This window comes from Magallana gigas, chromosome 4, assembly GCF_963853765.1.
Source record: "Magallana gigas chromosome 4, xbMagGiga1.1, whole genome shotgun sequence".
NCBI classification, from domain to species: domain Eukaryota; kingdom Metazoa; phylum Mollusca; class Bivalvia; order Ostreida; family Ostreidae; genus Magallana; species Magallana gigas.
Genome location: NC_088856.1, coordinates 12,563,993 through 12,571,202, shown reverse-complemented (window position 1 = coordinate 12,571,202; position 7,210 = coordinate 12,563,993).

Sequence of the window (7,210 nt, the reverse complement as noted above, 5' to 3'; positions counted from 1 at the left end):
AATGGTTGATTAAATCATAACAACTACAAAATGTCAAATGTTGTATTGATATATTGTTGTATTGTTTTAAATTCTACTTGAATTAGTAAAAACCTTAATAGTACAAATCTAAGACTGGTATAAACCGTTCGGCAAATCTTCGTACCCTTATTTGGAATTTTTTTTCTCGTATAACGACAGATACTGTCGTTATACTAGAAAAAAATCCAAACACCCCATATCGTAATGTATATTTTCATTATGAAAAAAATACTATCATAACATCTGGTGCCTATGATTATAGTTTATTTTTGAACCACTTTACAAATAGTTGAAATTCGGCTGTACATCTAAGAAAGTTGGAATTGCTTTGAAAAGACTGTACAATCATTTTTTTTTACCAGTCAGACATGTTTACGTATGAATGCCCTTAAAAAATTAGTCACTCTTTGATGCATTGCCAACGTTAAAGGTTCTCCACACACATGGAAAAAGTCCGATATACAAACCCGTACTTCTAAATTACTTGAGATATGGATTTCTAGCAAGTGTTCGACTTGAAGGGGGAAAAATCAATTCTTTTTTGGAGGGGGGATGATTAACTTTTTTGTTATAAAAAGTACCACTGTACGTACTGTCATATAACAGTAGAAATCACGGAGTGTCCAGGATCCTTACATGCTTGCGGTACCAACATCAACAAATGCAGCTGGTGTATTGCAATGCACTAGTGTTGTACACAGCAGATAGACTAAGAAACATACAAATGTATTTCCACACTTTTTTTTTTTTTTTTACAATTTTCTATTTATATTTCAATCAAGAGAGAGAGAGAGAGAGAGAGAGTCATTTATAATCCTACCCAATATTCATAAAGCCCGGCTAGCTTTCAGTACATCAGTACTTTACCTATAATGTTAAAGAAAGGATACGCGGAGTATTCGTTACGAGATATCATAATTAAATTATGCAACACGGAAAATGTAGTTAGAGATATAGGATTCACTGCTCCTTTGCATTCTATCATCGACAAGGGGCCCATGGGCCACAATGCTCAACTTAACAATAATTCTTTTATCATTCTATTTCGAAAATTTATAATTTGAAACTTTCACCAAAATTTCATAAATTCAAAGATTTGACAATATATTAAACAGCTGACCATGTCTAATACACATTTCCTTTTTGATATCGTCAACATCGCGATGTATACAATATTGATACGATATCGATTTTACATTGTCAACATCACCGATATTTCTTTGCCGTTAACATCGTCGAGATTGTCGACATCGCAACGTCGACAATGTGGAACCGATATTGAATTTACATCGTTAACATTGCCGATATTTTTTTGCCATTTACATCGTCGACATTGTCGACATCGCAACGTTGACGACGTTGAACCGATATCGAGTTAACATCGTCAACATTGCCGATATTAGAAGAATTCTTTTTCTTTGGGGGGGGGTGCATTAAAAAATTGAAGTCTGAAATATTATATTTGCTATATAGTGGATTGAAGACAAAGGAAGCACTTTTGAATTCACATAGACTTTTATTATTATTATTTATTATTATTTATAGAAGTTATTAAAAACCATATTGTATTTTGAAAATTGTATATTTTTCAACATAACATTGCAAAGTATACATTCAAGGAACTCGATATGGAGTCATGTTATTATCTTTGGGGAGAGTATGGTTATTAATAACACTTCACTCAGACTATTTCCGCGTGCCGATAAGCACAATGAACATCTGTTAACACTGAAACTTTACCGATATGGCTGCCTTGATAGTCCTCGTAATTTTTATTGTACAGACAATTGCAGAAAAAAGGATTTTACTAAACGATCCATCTTTACTTCAGTCTCAGGTTCATGTGCTAGAGATAAAAGTGGAGGATGTACTTGGTAAATTTACCGACCTGTCCGTTAAATAAGCTTATCTATCCACCAAATACAACGACATGTCCACCAAATACAACGACCTATCTACCAAATACAACGACCTGTCCAACAAATTCACCGACTTAACTACCAAATACAACGACCTGTCTACCAAATACAATACGTTGCTGACCAAAACTAACGGTTTGTTTTTACGAGTCACATTGAAGATAGTCACAGTTCATGGAATCATACAATAAAGTAGCACTACGATATTAAGTTTTAAATTCCTGAACATTGTTAGTATCAAACAGAAAGTCAAAAGGTAATTCAGAATAAGACCGATTTTATGCCTCAGGACAATGCCTGTAAACGCATTTCCCCAAAATATCAAAAAGTGCACAGTTTAATAAATCTTTGTAGTTGGTGGAATATTCGTGCGATGGGGAAGAAAGGATTGTCGTGCAAACAACACAGAATTAGTGTACTCAGGTCAGTATGTTGACCGCACAGGGGTGGAGGTGGTCGCGGAACCGATTTTTAAAACATTGTTTATAGATCAGTTTGCTTGCCGAGAAAATGCATGCATGCACTTAAACTAGCTGTTGGCGTACTGTTGTCAATAAATAAAGTATATAACGCAAATTAATACGTTATATCGTCTTTCCAAAAGATTTCGAATGATTGGTAATTTACTATTTTTTTTAAGTTTCAGTTCCTTTATTAATATTGTGGATTGATTTTTATGGGGCAATTTTACGTGTTTTGTTTAATTTTTTAAAGTTTAATGTGAACAAATGTTTGTGGAGTTACAATTTGTTCAAGTTCCTTTTGGATTTAATGACATGGATAGGAGATCTACAAAATTTATACAAATTGAACCAAATCAAATTTCAATGATCCCACAGTATATATCAATGGTAGTTTGCTGGCTAGAGCTCGATTCAGAGAGAGATGGCACCCGCGCAGTTAGTTTGACAAAATTTTCGCAAAATATATCCAAGAAATGAAAAAATATTTTTTCTGTTGTATGTCATAATTTCTTTTTAATTCCCTCAAAATGCAATACAAAATATTTTTATGAATGAAAAGACATACAATGTCTAAGGTACTGATATCAATGTTAGTAAAACTATAAAAAGTTTATAAATGTATAAGTTATAACACAGAGAATGTAGGCCCCTATACGCTTTCGTAGAACTTTTAGAAATGCGTTATAAAAAGCGTTTTAGAAAGGCGTTACATGTGTAACGCCATTTAAGCATTGTAATTCATGTTTTCGTGTTATAACGCCTTTTGGGAAGGCGTTACAATACATACTCCACAGGTCCAAATGGCTGGGTTTTTATGAATAGCAGTAAGTTTTTAAATTATTATTTTTTTAAATTAATGTAGATCAACAATTCACACATAAAAATAACAGCTGAAAAGCTTTGAACTACAGATATCTAAATAAGAACTGATTTGCTGTCCGTCCATTTTTTGCTTTTATGATTAATTCAAATATGACACAAAACAATTTTTCTATTTGTTATGATTCACGGGAGGGGTGTTCATTTTATTTTTACACCAGAGCCGCTGATGAATTCGTAATCAATTATTAATGCATTTAATTTATCGTCCTGGTTTTTCCAGGGTTTGCTGGAGGTTCCTTGTATGACCACACCGGATCCGCCGCCGAATTTGTTTGTCTACCACGTGATCCAGACTTAATTTCAGGATTTACCTCAGGTACTGCATACATGTATGGATCAGAATACGACACCAATGAATTTGGACATCGCAGTGGAAATGACCTTCCCTGTAGTGTTTGCCGTAGCACGGTACAGTACAGCGTTCTGATTATTCCTGGTAAATCCTCCTGTTACGATGGCTGGACCATGCAGTATCACGGTGATCTCGTGGCGGGAGACAATATTCATAAAGCTGCTACCCAGTACATATGTTTAGATGAACATCCTGAAGCTTTGACTGCAGGACAAGATGACCACGACGGGAAATTATTATATCCTGTCTTAGCAGTCTGTGGGTCATTAGCCTGTCCACCATATGAGGACGGCAAATACCTTACTTGTGCTGTCTGTACCAAATAAAAAAAACCAAGTACATTTCTATATACATGTAGTGATGTTTGTCTATCAGACATCTTTTATAATGGTATCAAACAAAATAATTCAGACTCAGACTGGCTATAAATTGTTCGACAAATATCAAATGTTTATGAAATACTAAAATCCGACGTCAATTGCTATGACAGTACAAGTATATAATATTGCAGTGTTATTGGGCGTTAAGTATTCAACGACCAAACACTAAAATTTTGTCTAAGACCTCAGTTGTAACAAACAACATAGAGTATTAAAGACTCGCGTTAGATATCGATAACTGATGAATAACAAGATCACGTAAGACAACAAAATGCTAGATAAATAAACACTAAGAACGTTGGTCTGATTGAAAATGTTGAGTTACCGTTGCTCAAACATTATGCTCTATGCCAGAACAAATATTATTAATAAGAGAATTACTTTTGTGGTGAATGTATTAATATTTTGTCAGAAGTATGCTATATTCAATATCCCATTTAAAAAACGACAATGACCAATTTATATAAGAAAATATTGAAACATTGGAAGCAAGCTCTTTCATGAGGTATGCTAAGATATCTCCAGGTAATGTTGCAAATATATTCACATTTTGTTTTCTTTCTAGTGTGAATAATCTATTGAATTTCATTATATATAACAATAGCCATACAATAAGTCATAAATTGTCGTTTTATTTACATTTTAGGAAATCGGATGATGCAGCGTTATCATACATCGCACATATATTACAGATAAAAAAAGTTACGCAAATAACAAAATGTCTTATTTTTACACTTATTAGAAATACATGTTTTCTGAGGTATTTTGCCCATCTAATAGTATTCATAGAAGCTTTGCATTGCAATCCATTCTATGAGGAGACGGGCCACATAAACTTATGTTTGGCTTTCCATGGTTTTTACAATTTTTAAACCTTTACTATAATTATATTCATATACAAGATTTGGTTTAAATATTGACATTGGTGGTGCAGAGTTTTTAAGAAGATTTTTATAGAGACATAAACCCTTTTTTCATTGTTTTGTGATTATCTCCCTTTTGAAAAGGGTTTCGCCATATATTCTAAAAATTTGAGTTTCCTTCCCCTTCCTCTAAAGACTGCATTTTACTTGGTTTAGTTGTCCGGGTTCTTGCATATGATATCCGTCAGTTTCTTCTGGTTATTCAAACAACTTTCATTTCCAAAAGTGGAAAACTGTCATTATTTGGTGAATGTAGGTAAATAAAACCACATGTTAAATAACATCAACGGTTTAATATATAGTTAAGAACACTTACATTTAATCATCAAAAACATCATAACTAGAAATAAAGACACACAAAATTAATCTTATACTTTTTCTACAAAATATCAAAAAATTGTACACTGCAAAAGTCAGTAACTAGGCAATACTAATTCTGAAATATCACGATATCATGTCCTTATGTTTTCTGTATGTACTTCTCATGGTAATTGTTTAAAAGAGCACAATTATTAATCCTGTGCATATTTCAATATTTAAACTTTCTATTTAAAGCTGGAGGAATATATGTTCGATGGGACGAAAAAACTTGTAAAAGAACTTGTTCATTCAATTGAATATAAAAACTAGCTAGCTAAATGTCGCAAATAGATGGGCTTTTTGAAATAATGATCACAACAATAACACCTTTGCATTGAGATTGATCTTTAAAAAGAGTGTTTCTAGTCATGCTGTATTTACAATTAGTCTAAAGTGACAATTCATTTTTTTATATTTATTAATGTATTATTACGTTCTTCTTCTCACATTTTCTCTCTACGAGAAATGCATTTATAAACTACATGTATTATTGATGCAACAACCAAACAGGAGTTTTTATTATTTTGCAAAATAACAAACGATGTTATAAACAGCTGCAGTCAACCCTGTATGCTGTAATACTGGTATTCGTTTTAACGGAGCAGTAATTAATTGAAGCATTGCACCATTTCAAGTAAATTCATTATTTTGGAAAAAAAGACAACCTTATTGATTTTAATAAATAATGTTAATCTTAAAAGAATAACAACTTGACAAGACTTGGCATGTTTTATTTTTCACATTTTTATCAGCTCAATGACATTAATATGCTTTAATTTTCTTTCAGAGGGAATGAGAAAATACAAACATTAATTCAACAAAATTCATATGTTCATGAACAAATAATTGTCATCAGTTCGCCTTATCGTTATGCTTGGGGTTTTTGGTTTCACCATAGCAGAGCCGCCGCCAAGTTCGTTTGTCTACTAACTTACCCGGATCTTACTACAAAGTATACCTCTAGTAATGCATTTATGTATGGGTCAGAATATTATTCAAATATCGAAATGACAGATACCTTACCTGTGTTGTATATACCAGGTAATAATGATTAAATAATTACAAATACATAGTGTTTCTGTAATTCAAATAGTGGTTTGGTTGTAATTGTATATTCTTCAATGAACCAAATGTGAACCATTCGTTAATTCATAAATGAACGTCAATGAAAAATGTTCACGTTCCTATGATATCATGTTACTCAACTTTCAAGTTGTAGTATTGGGAAATATGGGACAAAACACATGCACGTCTATGTTGGCCCCCACATCCTATATGCTGTTGTAAGACAATGTAAGGCAAAATGATTTAAACCTAGACTGGTTTGTGCACTGTTTAACAAATAAGAGATATTCCTCACCAGCTTAAACACTTCGATTCCTGTCAGATGTCCTGTTACTATTACCATAGAAGTTATAGTGTTAGAGAGAGTTCACTTCGATTAGTATTTAATATCATAAGTAATGTTGATACGATTTTTCAATCAAGAAATAGGCTCCAATATATCTGATATGTCGAGCATTGATTTTTTTTAACGGGATGGAAAGTGATAAATTAAATTTGCATGTAGATCTTAAAAATATGATTAAAATAAAATATGATTTCATTGTTCAAAGATGGATAAACGCATATTTGGTATTTTCCTGAAGAAATAAAACACTGTTCTTGTTGCAAAGGCGGCACGGGACTTTTTTTTTTTTTTGGATACATATGCATTTCAGTGTAGCCAGGGAATGCGTGTTTTCGAAACTTTGTAACTAAAACTTCCTTAGTTCCCATTCAGCACAAATACTTTTAATTCACTCTTTATAAGGCCAATCATCAATTTCTGTTGAAAATTATTAGTAAAATTTTCTTCATTCCGGATTTTATGAGATTTTGAATCTTTCATATTTTGCTGATTTTTCAT